The sequence below is a fragment of the Camelus dromedarius genome, chromosome 2, assembly GCF_036321535.1.
Source record: "Camelus dromedarius isolate mCamDro1 chromosome 2, mCamDro1.pat, whole genome shotgun sequence".
In the NCBI taxonomy this organism is placed as follows: Eukaryota; Metazoa; Chordata; class Mammalia; order Artiodactyla; family Camelidae; genus Camelus; species Camelus dromedarius.
In genome coordinates, this window is record NC_087437.1 from 112,346,350 (window position 1) to 112,362,949 (window position 16,600).

General features: G+C 41.1%; 1 protein-coding gene across 2 annotated transcripts in view; it reads left to right on the plus strand.

Moving 5' to 3' along the window:
* The window catches only part of IFNAR1 (interferon alpha and beta receptor subunit 1), a 31,467-nt gene extending 23,898 nt beyond the window's left edge, over positions 1–7,569 (plus strand). Inside the window, exon 12 of one of the 2 annotated variants that reach the window (XM_064496944.1) lies at positions 3,745–7,569. The gene's annotated coding sequence lies outside the window, so the exon portion shown is untranslated. The remainder of the gene's footprint in view (positions 1–3,744) is intronic. The other variant, XM_064496949.1, reaches the window with a different exon arrangement.
* Positions 7,570–16,600: the final 9,031 nt, after the last annotated feature.

Sequence of the window (16,600 nt, forward strand, 5' to 3'; positions counted from 1 at the left end):
TTCTAGAAGAGTTTGTGTTTTTAGTAAGCTCCCTCAAATGTTTTTTTCCAAAATGTACGGGGAAGTAAATATTTTAAATTCATCTCTGATGCCCAAGAAATGCCCTGTTACTTAACAGTAATAACAGACACCACTAACATCCAGTTTCTTCACCTGAGGGAGAAAAGGCAAGAAGAGAGAATTTGATACATTTTTCGTGCAAAGGGGATACCAGTTTCCTGCCCTCTCAGTGTTCTGTCCCTGCTTAGAATTCATGTTTTAACAGGAAATGTCTTCTGGATGAAGTAATTGACACAGACCAAGAAAAGAAAAAGTGAGCAGAGCAGATATTCTGGCTTAGAAAAAGGTCTTGGGAAGAGGGAGGAAATGAAAAAATGACATCTCGTGATAGCAGACTTAAATTGAACATTTCTTCTCAGAGACTCTCACCACTCCCACCCCCGACTCCCAACCCTCCCCCACCAAATTTCCTAAATCCATCAGAGAGGAGGGAGCTGAGGGGAAAGTGAATGACTGAATCAGAAAAACATTTTCCTATCTCTCCAGTAGAAAAATGGCCCATTTTTCCAAAAGACTGGAATTAGTCCTTAAATATGTAACAAATATAGCGTGTCTTTTTGCATACTCAACTCTATTGTCCGTTCCCAGATTTTATAACGCTTTAATACTCTGGAATTTAACATTTTAAAAGATACGGTTATGAGTTTTTAAGAACAAAGGTGTGTCATCCACTCTGCAGTCTTCCTAGAAGACCACCATGTACACGCATAGAAGTTGCCTTTGTGCCCATATGTATATGTACGTCTGTCCAGCTCGCTCCCGAGGAGAGATTTTATAGCATTTGCCAACATAGATCCCCCTCTGCTAGGTGGCAAGCTCCATGAAAGCAAGGACTATCTTTTCTTTTTTTAACTTTGTAGCTGACACTTGGGAAGTGTTTAATAAGTGATTAAGCCGAGCGTTGAATTACATACTTCGACTGGATTCGCCACTAGAGGGAGGCAAGTCGCCCTATTTAGGTTCACAACTAGCTGGTATTTTGGAAACAGATTCCTGAATGGCTGTGTCATGAGGAAACAACGCGTAGCTAAGGACTATGTATACCGTTTAGAGTGTCTAGATTTAATGTGTAGCCAAAGGCTGTGTATGCTGTTTAGAGTGGCTAGATTTAACAGAAATACGGGACACCCAGTTCAATTTGAATTAAATTTTAATCTCAGGTAAACAGTAATTTTTTAGTATAAGTGTGTCTCAAATATTGCACGGGACATCACTAAAATTTTGTTGTATAATGCTTTGAATAGTCTGGCATTTTACTTAAAGAAAGAAATGGTTATGATTTTTTTTAATATGAAAGTATATTGTTCCCTCTTCGAAGTCTTCTAAATGACTTCTACCACGTAAACATGGAGAAATCTTTGTGCCCCATCTAATCTCAGATGAACAACAAAAACCTTTTTAGCGTATGTCCCATGCAGTATTTGGGACATACTTACACAGAACATTATCCATCTGTTTATGTGAAACTCACATGTTACTGGATGTCCTGTATTTTAATCTGGCAACCCTGGTAACGTTAGCTTTAAAAAGTACTGTTAGGCCCTCCCAACCCCCCAAAACCAATATAAATAATGCTTCATACAGAAATTTATTCTAGCTCCATTACATGGAACCTGTTCTTGTTACAACTGCAAACAATGGTTAAGAGAGTTAATATTGCAAGCATTATATAGCCAGAAAAATAAATTCCAACCTAATTCTGTCCCAAGGAGGCGGCGTTGAGGGAAACATCTCCACGCTGTGGGGGTGCAGGCCTTTCTAGGGAATCTGGCCTCCTGCCAGCCTCCCCTCATTGGTCAGCTGGTTCTGCTCACAGTTACTCGAAAGCTTACCTTTCCCACTGGACTGTGAGCCAACTTGAGCTCAAGGGCTTTGTTCCTTTGATCCTCAGGCCAAAGGGTGCCTGACATATCGTGAGGAGTTGTTCAAAGAAAGGGTCTGTTGAATTGAAATGGATTCACTGTTTTCTTTAGAGTTATTTCCTTCAGACCACTCTCCAGGACTAGGATTACTGGTCAAAAAGCAGGAATATTGACAACTCTATCTACTGCCTTGCGTGTATTTGTGTGTGTTTCTTTCTGGCCTCCTAGACTGCCCTCCTTTGAGGCAGGGACAGCCTTCTACTCTTACTCTTCTCAGCACCTCCATGTACGGACCTCTTACTAGGAGACCAGTAAATGCAGGTGAAAAAATGGACCTCCAGGCCCCCCTCCACTGCACTCTTTGCCAGCTGAGGACAAGGACCCATGGTGCATCCTTTTGCTCAGACCAGAAACTTACGAGGAGTCTTTGACCCTCCCTTCCTCCACACCTTATCCAATCCATCCTCAAGTCCCGTCCACTCCATCTTCTCAATCACTCTTAACTCCTTCCGCTTCTACACCCATTGCCCCCGCCCTGGTCTATGTTGCCATCCCACCTCCTCCCTGGTCCTGCTCCTTGTCTGTCCTTCTCCAAGTCATTCTCGTCACAGGAGAGTGGCCCCTTGAAGACAATACTTGGGACGTATTAGATGTCTTTCCGTTGCCCTTGGATTAAGCCCCAAATCCTAACATGTCTCCTTTCTCCAGCCCAACCTTCCCAGCTTTACTCCTGTTCCTTGAACTATTACTCTCTAGGTTGTGTCTCCCTGCTGTAGCCCCCCCACCCCCCCACTCCCTACTTCCACATCACCCTAGAAAGTACTCAGATAATGAGGAGGGTAATAGCTCAGTGTTAGGGCGCAGGCATGGCATGTGCAAGGTCCTAGTTTCAATCTCCAGTACCTCCACTAAAAAAAGAATAAGAAAAAGGAAAGGAAAAGAGGAAGGAAGGAAGGATAGGAAAGGGTAAAGAAAGATAGAAAGGAAGAAAGGAAGAAAAAGAGAAAGGAAGGAAGAAGGAAAAGAAAAGAAAGAGAAAGAAAGAAAGGAAGAAAAATAAAGAGAAAGGAAGGAAAAAGGAAAAGAAAAGAAAGAGAAAGAAAGAAAGAAAGAAAGAAAGAAAGAAAGAAAGAAAGAAAGAAAGAAAGAAAGAAAGAAAGAAAGAAAGAAAGAAAGAAAGAAAGGAAAAGAGAAAGAAAGAAAAAGAGAGAAAAAGGAAGGAAGGAAGGAAAAGGAACAAACAAATAATTATTAATTAAAAGAGAGGAAAAGTACTCAGATAGTGACGTTTCCCCTACTAGACTGCCAGCTCCTCGCAGGCAGGGACCTGACAGGCCTGCTCAGTACAACGATCCCAGTTCTCAGCATCCTGTCTGGTACAAGGTAGAGCTTAACACATGTTTTTAGATGAATGAATGAATTACATGTCTTTACTTGGACCTGTGAATCCACCAAAAGGCCTGGAATGAAAGAAATTGGAAAATCCAGGACAAAGCAGTCCAGGGAAGGGACAGGTCTTGGTGTCTATTCTTTTTGATGTTGTTGTAAATGGAATTATTTTCTTAATTTAATTATCAAATTGTTCATTGCTAGTGTAAAGAAACAAAATTACATCTATCTGTCTATCTCTTGTATCTTGCAACCTCACTGAATTTGTTAGTTCTTACAGGGCTGGGTTTTTTTTTGGTTTTTTTTTTTTTTTTGGTGGCTTCCTTAGGATTTTCTATATACAAGATTTTATCATCCGTAAATACAGATAGTTTTACTTCTTCCTTTCTAATCTAGATGCCTTTTGTTTGTTTTCCTTGCCTGACTGCCCCAGCTAGAACTCCCAGTACAAGGCTGAGCGGAAGTGAACAGTGTCCTGTTCCTGACCTTGGGGAGAAAGCTGGTGGCCTTTCTCCATTCGCCGTGGGACTTTCGTGGGCGCCCTTCATTAGATGGAAGAAGTTACCGTCTATTCCTAGTTTGTTCCGTGTTTTTAGTTTTTATCATGATAGGGTGTTAGATTTTTGTGAAATGCTTTTTCTGTGTCTACTGAGACCATCTTTTTTTTTAACCCTTTATATTATTAAAATAGCATATGACATTGATTGGTTTTTGTATATTAAACCAACCTGCATTCCTGGGATAAATCTCACTTGGTCATGGGGTATAATTCTTTTTACATGTTGCTGGATTCCACTGGCTAGTATTTTGTTGAGGATTTTTGCATTTATATTCATAAGGAATGTTGACTTGTAGTTTTCTTCTGATGCCATTGTCTGGTCTTGGTATCAAGGTCATACTGGCCTCGTAGAATGAGTTGGAAAAGGTTTCCTTCTGCTCTATTTTTTGGAAAAGCTGATGAAGATTTGGTATTAATTTTTCTTTAAATGCTTTGCAGAATTCACCAGGGAAACCATGCTGACTTGGTCTTACATTGTGAGAAGCTGGACTGTAATTGGCTTCTTTGGTGTTTCCCAATATTGACCATTTTAAAATTATAATATTCCTTAAGTACGTGTGAATTTAAAACTGAATATAATCTTCAGTTTGTAGCTCTCATACAACCACAAAACCAAATCAAATTTATAAGTGAATTCTAATCAAAACTGTAAAACAATAAAATTAAGGCAAAAAACATTAACCCAATATTTAGAATAATGTTATTTGTTAAAATTAAATTGCCACTGGCAGAATGAATCTAAAGTGAAGGTTCTTATGAGCTCAGCATGGCTTGTCTCCCGTGTACCCTATAATGAACCAATTTAATATGTAATTACTTTTTTAAAAAATCAAACTATGATGAATCTCTGATTGTATAGTACATAGTTAATACCACTTAACCATATTTGGCAAGTTTAGAACATGTTAAGTCTGTCTCTGTTTATGTCCCATTACCTGGATATGGTCAAAATAGTGCTAGCACACCCCAAGGAAACCCTAAGCACAAACACATGATAGGTTCATTCTGATGATTCCAGAATTTGCTTATATATGTTTTTTTAAAGATTACCACCAAAATGAAAGCAAATTCTTAAATTTCTGGAAGAGACTTAGTGTGCCCCACAAATAAGTCTGCAATTTGGGAAACATCGGCTTGGAACTTTTTTTTAATGGTGTGCCTCAATCCGTGCCAAAGAGCTCCACATGAATCCTTACGCATGATTACCCTCAGAAGATAGTTACTCAAAGTATGGTTATACATGTAGCTTCTTGAAGTTCTTCCATTTATAAATATCTCATCTTGAACAACAAGGAAAGAAAAAAAAAGTAAAAATCTTGTGCAGGTCACCATGACCTGACCCAGAAATGACTTGGTTGTTGGTTTTCCTAAGCAAGAACAAAGCAGTTGAGCAAATACTTAGCCACCACCTCCTCTACAAAACCACTTTTGCCTTTTAATGAGTAGGACTTTATAGTGAATGAATCATTGAGAAGGAAGCCCCACATCTATAGAAATAGCCTTGGAGAGGATGGGAAGCAGTAGACCCTGCTTCACAGCTGAGTTGGACCTGACCCCAGCCCTGGCCCCAAGGTATGACCACTGCACTAACCCTCCTGGCTGAGTTGACTCTGACTCATCCTCTTACTCTCATCTTTTGAACAAGATCCTAAAGACGGGGGTTACAGAACAGTCAGAGCTATGATCCAAGACAGATGACTAACATTGCAGCATCTCCTGGCCCATCCGCCCCAGGGAGAAGCCAGACCATGCTGGGTACCACATTGAGGTTATGGCCAAAGTGCAGTGTGGAACAGTGTTTGGAATCACTTCTTCCATCTTTGTCTACTGAACCCAATAAATAGCCTTAAAATGACCTAAAAGATCTCCTGTCACTACAGAGCATCGTGTAACATGTTCACATCAATTGACTCATGTGGGAAAGTTTTGCGGGGACTTGAATGCTTTCCTTTCATCTTAATTCAACTAGTTAACTCAGGAGCCAGATGGAAAAATGGTCAAGCCCTATAAGAAATTGAAAAAAACAAAACTAACTTTCCAAAATGGTAGGCAAATTTGTTAGGTATACTCTAAAATTCTCTTTAAAATTTCTTCTCAACAAACCAAGAAACTGAGTATCTCCATATGTTTTATTTGGAGGGCTCATTTTCGGGCCAATTTTTATGACTGAAAATTACTCCATTTTCATCTCATTGAAATCTGTTCCAAGTTATGTTAAGACTTTTTACAATGTTTACTGCACGTTCTAACTGCACAGCATGCTCGAGGAACATGAAATAGCTTTCTAATAGAGGAATTAAGGAATCAGTTCCTTAATTTTCACCATCTGGCATCTCTTTTCTCCCAACCACATCACACATCTAAGATTCAGGCAGTCCCCAGAGAGCTCACTGTAAGAACTGCTATCCTGTCTAAGCATGGCTGACAGTACAGTAAAGCATCAAAGAGAGCTCATCTAATCATCCACTTTTCTGAACATAGAAAGCAGCAGATGGCTGGAGAGGCTGTGGAGAAAAGAGAACCCTCCTATATGACTGGTGGGAATGAAGTTTAGTGCAGCCATTATGGAAAACAGTATGGAGATTCCTCAGAAAACTAAAAATAGATTTACCATATGATCCAGCAATCCCACTCATGGGTATATATCTGGAGGGAGCTCTAATTTGAAAAGATACATGTAACCCAGTGTTCATGGCAGCACTATTTACAATAGCCAAGACATGGAAACAACCTAAATGTCCATCGACAGATGACTGGATAAAGAAGTTGTGGTATATTTATACAGTGGAATACTACTCAGCCATAAAAAAGAATAAAATAATGCCATTTGCAGCAACGTGGATGGAACTAGAGATCATCATTCTAAGTGAAGTAAGCCAGAAAGAGAAGAAAAATATCATATGATATGACTTATATTTGGAATCTAAAAAAGGAGAAAAGAAAAAAGAGGACACTAATGAACTCATCTACAAAACAAAAACAGACTCATAGACATGGTAAACAATCTTATGGTTACCGAGGGAAAGGGGGTGGGAAGGGATAAATTTGGGAGTTTGAGATTTGCAAATGTTACCCACTATATATAAAAATAGATTTAAAAATTTTTTCTTCTGTATAGCACAGGGAACTATATTCAATATCTTATAATAACCTTTAATGAAAAAGAATATGAAAACAAATGTATGTATATGCATGACTGGGACATTGTGCTGTACACCAGGAATTGACACATTGTAGCTGACTGTACTTCAACAGGGAGTGTTTTCCCTGGCTCATCACAGAAGAGGAAGTCAGAAATCCAAAGCATGAAGATTCAACTCAGCCTTTCTGGAGAGAGGGAGCCCCATCGCAAAGAATTTGGGTGGCCTGTCGCCACTGGTGGACAGTCAACATGGAACTAAAGTTCAGGTCCTTAGAACTACAGCTTCAAGGAACAGAATTCTGCCAACGACAAGAACAAGCTTCAAAGGGGGTTTTTCCCCAGAGTCTCCAGACAAGCGCTCAGTCCAGACAACACTTTATAATATGCTGAGCAGAGCACCTAGCCATGCCTGCACAGTATGGTCAACAACCTGCAGGCTTAGAAATTGGGAGAGTTCATCTTAAATGACCAATTACCTATGGGGGTTGAGTGCATATTTCCCCTGAGCAAAAAGTGTTCATTTGACCTCATTAAAATCATAACTATGTAGAAAATAATAGATGAGTTTTGACTTCTTTCGAGAGAGAGGAACTGGTAAAATGAAGCATTTGTCTTGCATATTTGTTTTCCTCGGAAACTGTACTGAGGTTGTACCCAAAGCTGTTCTCTGTAACTGGCCCTGTAGCAGCTGTGACTGGTATCCACTTCCTGTAACTCACATCTCGATGACAATAACCGTCAAGAATGAATATGTGAACTGAAGCCTGCGTCTTCCTAATTCTGTTGCTGTCTGTTATTTCAGGGAAAGGAAGTTGAAAAAAACAAACAAAAGAAAAAGGAGGCCAAGAGCATTCATTCATCCTACAAACCTCGATTGGTTACTAAATGCCCATACTGTGTAGTCGGGGCAGACCACGTTCAAGGATCATCGACATGGGCTGATTATAAACTTAGGATGTAAGGTTGCTTTTGTGTTGTCCATTCAGTTTTAAACAATTGTCACGGAGAAATGTGAATTTCTCTAATTCTTTGGCCTGTTAACCCACTTCCTCAAATGTAGAGTGTCTTTTATTTTGAAAATTTCCCCTCGACCAAGCATGCAGTTATCTAGTTACACTTCCTCTAATGCAGGGAAGCTTATTTTTTTAAGTGTGGAACTTAAGCAAAAACTCAACTGCCATAAGAACAGATAAACTACAGAGTTCACCCGAGAGCATGGGAATGGATAATTTAGAATTCTTAGCAAACACTTCTTTCTGATGTGATGCAACATTTGTTCAGTTTTGCAATTAGACACCAAACTGTGTGTCCAAGGGACAGGGGCTTCACAGCCAGCAAAATCGGTTCAAATCCCACCTCTGCCACCTACTGGCTGTGTGAGCTTGGGCAAGCAGCGTCACCTCAGCCTGAAGCCCAAGAAGTACTCAGTAAGTACGAGCGATCATTAATTACACCACAGGTGTAATATAATCCCTCATACGGTAATAAATCCCTCATACGGCAGGTCACACCATGGGTGAGCTAAGATAAGCAATCACTGAGCTAAGCAGTGATGGACGTACAGTTTGCTGGACAATTCATGGTTGCAGGATTATCTAGAAGATTCTAGAATCGGGTGCTTCAGCTGATTTGAAACCAAATCACCCTTTCCACCCCTGCGTCTTCCCCATCACAATAAATAGCAACTGATTTCCTCCATTTTTCGAGGCCGAAAACCTTTTGCCACTCTTGACTCCTGTCTCCCATTCTATCTGCTGGGAAATCCCATCAAAACATCTCGTATCTGACCACTTTCACCTGCCTCTGCAGCTACTGCCTGGTCTAAGCCACCATCATCTCCTGGTAAGATGATTGCAGTCGCTTCCTAGCTGGTCTTCCTTCCTCCTTCAGCCGTTTCCCCTCAATCAATTTTAGGTGACTGCTAGCAATGTAAGCTAGATCATGCTACACTTTGACACCAAACCCTTCCGTGAGTTCCTTCTCAAAGTAAAATCCCAAATCTTTCCAATGATCTACAGGGCACCTCATCACCCCTCTGGTTTCATCTCCCCCTCGCTTTCTCCTCTCCAGCCACACTGCTCTCCTTGCTATTGCTCAAGAACACTAGGCATGCTCCTGCCTCGGGGCCTTTGCACTTGCCAATTGCTCCGCCAAGCATGCACTTCTCCCATGCTTATCCCCATGGCTCACATACAGGTTCACTTCCTTCAGGTTTTTACTCAAATGTTATTTTCTCCAAGAGGTCTGTGTCCTGTTCACTCTATCTTAAATTGCATTCCTACCCTTGCCAACACACACACATACACACATTTCCTAACCCACTTCCCTGATTCATTTTTCTTTTTAGGAAAAAAAAATTCTCTTATGTTTCTTGATTATTTTCTGTCTCCCTCACTAGAATGTACATTCCACAAGGACAGGAATCTTTGTTTTTTCCTTTTAATCTCTTTTAGTCACTGGAGTATCCCTGATGCTTAGAAAGTACTGGCACGCAGTAGATGCTCAGTAATATTTTATGGTTAAATGAATGAATGAACAAATGAGTGATTTATTCACTAAATTACAAAGTGTTAAGAAAAAGTGTTAAGCCCTATTTCTGGACTTTACTCGGAGTGACATACTGGAGGGGAAGTCAAGTGAGGAGAGCTAAACCTTCTTCACAGAGATTTCAGGTTCCTCCACGCCTTTGAAAACCTGAGCAAACGCAGGCAGCCATGGTCACTGTCATTCTCCAGACATCATGGCTTTGACAAGAAGGTTAAGTTAAACCCTTAATGAACTCACATGATTAAAAATTAAATTTTGACCTTCCAATCCGGGTGTTGTGGACTGAGTGTTTGTGTCTCCCCAAAACTCATTTGTTGAAACCTACCTGCTATATGATGGTATTAGGAGGTAGAACTTCGGGGAGGTAATTAAGATTAGATGGGGTCATGAGGGTGGAGCTCTCATGAATGGGATTGGTGCTCCTATAAATGTCACTGGAGAGCTTGCTTCCCCTCTTTGCTCTCATATGGGTGAGGACACAAGGAGAAGTTGGCCGTCTGCAACCCAAAAGAGAGTTTTCACCGAAACTCAATCCTGCCTACATCCTGATCTTGGACTTCCAGCCTCCAGAACTATGAGAAATAAATTTCTGTTAATAAAGACACCCAGTCTACGGTGTTTTTGCTGTATCAGTCCAAACTGACTAAGACACTAGGTGAAACTGTTTTTTTCAAATGAATATCTCAAAAGGAAAAATAATAAAAGTTTAAAGGAAGTTAGCCAAGGAGACCAGCTTTTCATCTGCTACAGGCTGAACTGGGTCTCTCCTCACCTCCTAGAAACGTAGATGTTGAATTCTTAACACCCAGTACCCCCGAATCTTACTGTATTTGGAGACAGAGCCTTTGAAAAGGTAATTAATTAAGGTAAAACCTTAATCAATGACCTCATTAGGGTAGAGCCTAATCCGATATGACTGCTGTCTTTATGAGGAGAATAGGGAACATCTAAAAAAAAATACCTTCACAGAAACCTCTGGACTAATGTTTGACCAAATATCTGGATACCATGGCCAAACCAGGTTGACACATAAAATTAACCATTATGAGATGCTTGTTAAATTATCCCACAGTTGATTGATTCATTAAAATGAGTTATTGGCTTAGTTTAAGCTGTTGTCACTGAAAGAAAAAACACACTACTTTAAAATACTTTCAAATTTCATGGTTTTTAAAAAATAGACATCCATTTTTTTCTTTAACACTAATTGTACTTGAGGTATTTTTAAGAGCGAAACAAAAATGAGCAAATATTCTGGATTGTGGTAGTGGTTGCCCAACTCTATAAAATTACTAAGAATTATTGAATTATAACTTAAGATAGATGTTTTATGATATATAAATTATACCTCAAAAGTCTACTTTTATTGAAATATAGTTGATTTACAATGTGTTAGTTTCTGGTATATAGCAAAGTGATTCCATTTTATATATATTCTTTTCCATTATGGTTTATTACAGGATATTGAATATAGTTCCCTGTGTTATACAGGAGGACCTCGTTGTTCATGTATTTTATATATAGTAGTTTGTATCTGCTGGTCCCAAGCTCCTAATTTATCCCTCCTCTACTCCCTTTTCCCTTGGTTAACCACAAGTTTGTTTTTTATGTCTGTGTGTCTCTGTTTTATAAAAACAAAGGTTCATTTGTATCATATTTTAGATTCCACATATAAGCGATATCATATGGTATTTATCTTTCTCTTTCTGACTTACTTCACTTAGTATGATAATCTCTAGGTCCATCTGTGTTGCTGAAAATGGCCTTATTTCATTCTTTTTATGGCTGAGTAGTATTCCATTGTTTATATATACACCACATCTTCTTTACCCATTCATATGTCAATGGACATTTAGGTTGCTCTTATGTCTTGGCTATTGTAAATAGTGCTGCTGTGAACACTAGGGTGAAGGTGTCTTTTCATATTAGTGTTCTCTCTGGATATATGCCCAGGAGTGGGACTGCTGGATCATATGGCAACTCTATTTTCAGTTTTTTAAGGAACCTCCATTCTGTTTTCCATAATGGCTACACCAATTTACATTCCCACCAACGGTGTAGGAGGGTTCCCTTTTCTCCACAGCCTCTCCAGCATTTGTTATTTGTAGACTTTTTGATGATGGCCTTTCTGACCAGTCTGAGGTGATACCTCATTGTAGTTTTGATTTGCATTTCTCTAATAATTAGAGAAGTTGAACATCTTTTCATGTGCCCATTGGCCATTTGTATGGAGAAATGTCTATTTAGGTCTCCTGCCCGTTTTTGATTGGATCAAAAATCTATTTAAAAAACAAATTGGGCAATAGATCAACTGTAAATCATGTAAAACATGTTTCTATTTCATGAAAAACATCCAAACAAGAGAGAATTCCAGGGCTGAGACAAAACTAGACTCCACAGTATTTCAACATAAGTAGGATAAACTCTGGGGACACTTGGAAAATAGTACTGTGGACAAAATCCTGACAGTCACAGAAAATCATCTTCTAAAAAAATAACTTTTTGTCTACTTACAAAGGAAACAAGTTTTTTGTTATAAAGTTGAATGACACCAAAAATGTCCACTGCTTTGGGAAGAAAGGGACTAAAAAGCATCTTTTGGATTTAGCCACAAAGAAGTCATGGTCCCCTGGAAAGGGCTGGGTCTCCCTTCGTGCTAGAATGACGTCCAGACTGGGCCCCCAGAGGTGTCTGGAGGAAGGAGCTCCCTTCACAACCCCTCGACAACACTTCCAGAAGACTTGGCCACCATCTGCTCACATCTGGGTCCCTCATTTTCTCCCAACAGTCACATCATCCTCAACCTGCCTTTTCCTTATTTAGTCTTCTTCTTTCCACCTGGCACCTCTGTCTTCTCCACCTTCTCCAGCTTTGCCAGTGTTTCTTATTGTTTTTAGGACAAGTGAGGTCTTTTTTTTTTTCTTGCTACCAAAATTTCCCACCCTCACGACATGACTGCCGTCCTCACAGTCTCTTGACAGGTGTCAAATAAGACTCAATCGGCAAATGCCACCGCCTGCTTAACAGCCCTTCTGAAGGGCTCTGGGCTATGTGAGGACATAGACACAGATGCCAGTCACAGTTACTGACTCACTTGAGGCTCAGAGACCCGCCTGTACAGACTGCAACCCCTGATGGCAGCTCCTGGAAGGAAGATGAACTGGAGGAGGAGAGAGCACTGCCCCGTGAGAAATGTAGAGGTCTGGTTGGTGGGTCAGGTGACAGAGAGGGTGGCAGATGCCAGAGATTTTGGGAACATGCCCTTCCTGAACACCCCTTGGGCCAACTTCTCAATCACCTGCTTCCCCCACTACCCAGGAGCTATGGGAAGGTCAAAGCAGCACTGATAGAACCGTGGGGTCCTCTCTCCAAGGCCCAGCCAGGGAGTCCAAGAAGTCAGCAGCACAGTGTGGGGCAGGACTTGGAGGGAGGGCCAACAGCACACAGTAGGGCTGCTCACAACAGATGCAGCTCTGATGACACATGTGAGCCCTCCGTCTCTGCCTTCTCATCCTGTCTTCCCTTCTTTCTGCATCCAGGAGCCCTAGAAGGAATGGCTAGAGGAAAAGAACCCTCGAAATGCCTGGACTCCCAGCAACATGAGACAAAAGGACATCTGGATTGTAGAGATTCCAGATTTGCTATAAAGGTGACACAGTGGCTACACACACACACTGAGTGGAGCCTGGACATTGCAAAGATGCTAGTGTATGGGAAAACAATTCGTTTTCATATATTTATCAGTATCTAGCCACTTTAGCAAGCTAACAGATACTAGTAAAACTTTTAGCTGAGTCTCTGGAGTGTTCCAGAGCAGCAGTTGTCAAAGTGTGATCCCAGAAACCCTTTCAGGAGGACTGAAAGTTCAAAACTATTTTCATAATAATAATCAAGAGGTTATTTGGCTTTTTCACTCTCATTCTTTCAAGAGCGTGCAGTGGAATGTTCCACCAACTGCATTATGTGTGACAGTGCACCTGCTGAGTGCAGAGCAGACACAAGGACCCAGCTGCCTTCCACTCGGCCAGAGATCAAAGAGATCTCTAAAGTTACAAAAGAGTAGCATTTTTCTTATCAAATGCTTTTTTGTTTGGGAAAATACAATTATCTTTCATAAAAAATATGTTACACTAACATGTAATTGGTTTGTTACTTCTGAATAAATTGGCAAGCAAATTTTTTAACATTTTTTTCTCAGTCTTAATTTCTAATATGGGAAATATCAGCAAAGATACAACCCAAATAAACAAAAGTCTCTTGGGGTCCTTAGGAAATTTTAAGAGGATTTAAAGGGGTTCTGAGGCCGAAAGGTATTTGAGAACTGGTATTCTAGAAAAAGTATTATACTGAATACCAATAGTGGTGATTTTGTACGCTCATTCCGAATAATTTTACCTCTTTTTTAGTTTTTTATCTTACTTAATCAGCCAGAACTTCCAGAACCATGTTAAATAATGGCCAAGAATGAGTGGGGAGCTAATGTCATTCCTGGCTGAGACAAAAAGCCTTCTAGCATGTCCCAAAGCTGGGTCCTGTTCCAGGAAATGTTGCTAAAAGAGCAACAGTTTGGGATGTACTGCTCTGATGTTTCAGAGTTGTTTCAGGGTAAGGAATTTTCTTTTGGTATAAAAAAAAAAAAGTAGCTTTTGATTGCTAGTTATTATGATTCTGAGCAAATCTTTTTACCTACCTTTACCTCAGTACTTCTCATCTGTAAATGAGGCTGGTGGACCGAATCGGTGCTTCTAAATCATGGTTGGTTGACATTAAAATTACCTGTGAAATTGATGAAGGAAAGCTTTCTATATAGAGGAATTCCAGCCAATAAAGGAAAATTAATGAAAGAATCATAATATTAGCATTTTGCAACCCCCTGTATAGTTGACTCAGGAAAGGCTCATCAATGGATATTAAAACCATTCAGTTGGGGAGTGGAATATTTGCACCAGCGACCACATACTACTCCACTGATTGCTTACTCATTGCAGTGGGGAAATGGACCTTTACAATGGACACATCCAGTTGTCACCACCTGCACTGAGTGGTCACTAAAATTGAGACACACAGACATTACTGGAGCACTGATGTGATGTTTAAGTATGAAACATTCTCGCCAAAATGTTTAACTTGAACCTAAGTGAGCCTGTAGCTGAGGAATAGATCCTAAGTCTTGTGGGGCATAAAGCTTACAGAATCTTGGGAATCCCTTTTTAAGAAAAAGATTACAAAATCAGGTGCAAACATGAATGTCTGTACAGAATGAGAAGATAAAATTACAAGTTACAAGCCTCAAAAAGGAATAAAATAGTATGGACATCACAAAACCCAGGAAAATAACATATTTATATTAATTAACTGCCTGACACACATCTGTAATGCTTTGCTCCTCTGTTTTTGCCTGCATGCTCTTTGATCTGTTATGTAATATTTTCTACAGAAGAAGGGTTCTTATCCTGGCTGTATGGTCAAAGGTGTGTGTGTGTCCCCACCACCCACCCCAACTGACCCAGAGACTCTGGAGACAAGCCTGGGTAGTGGCAATCTTTAAACAGACCCAGGTGTTTCTGAAGTGCAGCCAGAACTGAGAACACTGAGAGGGGCCGCCTCCAGGCCTCCCACACCCGCAGTTATGACTTGTTCTAACTCACACAACAGGATGGCAAACAGGAACTTGGCAAGAGACAGGAAACCAAAACCCCAGGGCAACAACCAGCTCGGTGACCCAGAAAACCCGCATTTGGGCAGAAGAGACTAAGGGGGCTGAGAGCACAGGTCGTGTGGTCCTCCGTCTGGCTGTGTCTGCCTGGCTTCTCCCTCCTCACCCTCCCCGGGCCTCAGAGACTCCTTCACAAAGAGCTGGTCTTGTTGCATAAACAGAGCCCACGGGTAATGGGCCCACCAGGTTAAACGGCATGACCCCAGGGGGCACTGCGGGAACATGTGACTCGAAATTGATCTTCTGAACCCATTACTTTCCCTCCCAATACCCCACCTGCCAGCCCCTGGCATCCATTGATCTATTTTCTGTCTATAGATTTCCCTATTCTGGACATTTCATATAAAGAGACTCACACAACATGTGACCCTCATTTAGCACAGTGTTTTCGAGGCTCGTCTGTATTGAAGCAGCATGTATTAATTAGCACTTTGTATTTTCTCTCAATTGCTGATCACTTTCCATTATATGGATATATCACAGTTTGTTTACTCATTCATAAGTTGATGGACATTTGGGTCGTTCCCACTTTGGGGCTGTCATGAAGAGTCCATTAGCTGCCCACTTTACATTCACACGCAGCCACTTCCCGGAAGGCGCTGCACGATGAGCTGGTTGTCGCGTCCCTCACAGGCTGACCCAGACTAGCGCTCTTCCCAAATGACTTAGGCTCCGGGCCCACGGGTCAGGTCCCCTCAGTCCTAACCCTTCAGGCACCCGGCCCTTAGGGTGAATCAGAGCCCCTGTCGTTCTTTCCTCCATCAGTCATGCTCCAAAAACAAGGAACATTAAAGAGAAATAGTAGAGAGTCCCAGCCAATCTTTCTCGGAATCTCCTTGGCATCCGTGTAAATTAGTCAGTCTATTTGCATCTCCCAGGTTGCGGCATCTCCTAATTTCACCCACTGACTGTATCCAAGCCCCAGGTTCTGGTCCAATCCAGACTGTCCTGCCAGGCTCCACCCACTACCATTAGCATAATCCTTGGCAGGTTGCCTTGCCTCCCTGTATCTTGCATCCCGACCGCAACATGGACCTCAAAGGAGATTCCAGTTTCCACTACAGAAGGAGAAACTGCTCCAGCCTCTCATCTAGTGCCGGTTCGGATTCACTGGTCTTAAAATCTGGCCTCCTGCCCTGTCACACTTCTCTGTGTGACTTTGAGGGAAGACCATCTCAGGGTGAGAGAAACTGGGATTGTCCCCAAAACTGGAGAGACCATAGCCTTGACTTCTACAAAGTCATTTAACCAGAGCACAAGATAGAGTGAGCTACTCATCCCAGTTTACCCGGGACTTCCCCAGTTTCAGCACTGAAAGTCCCTCA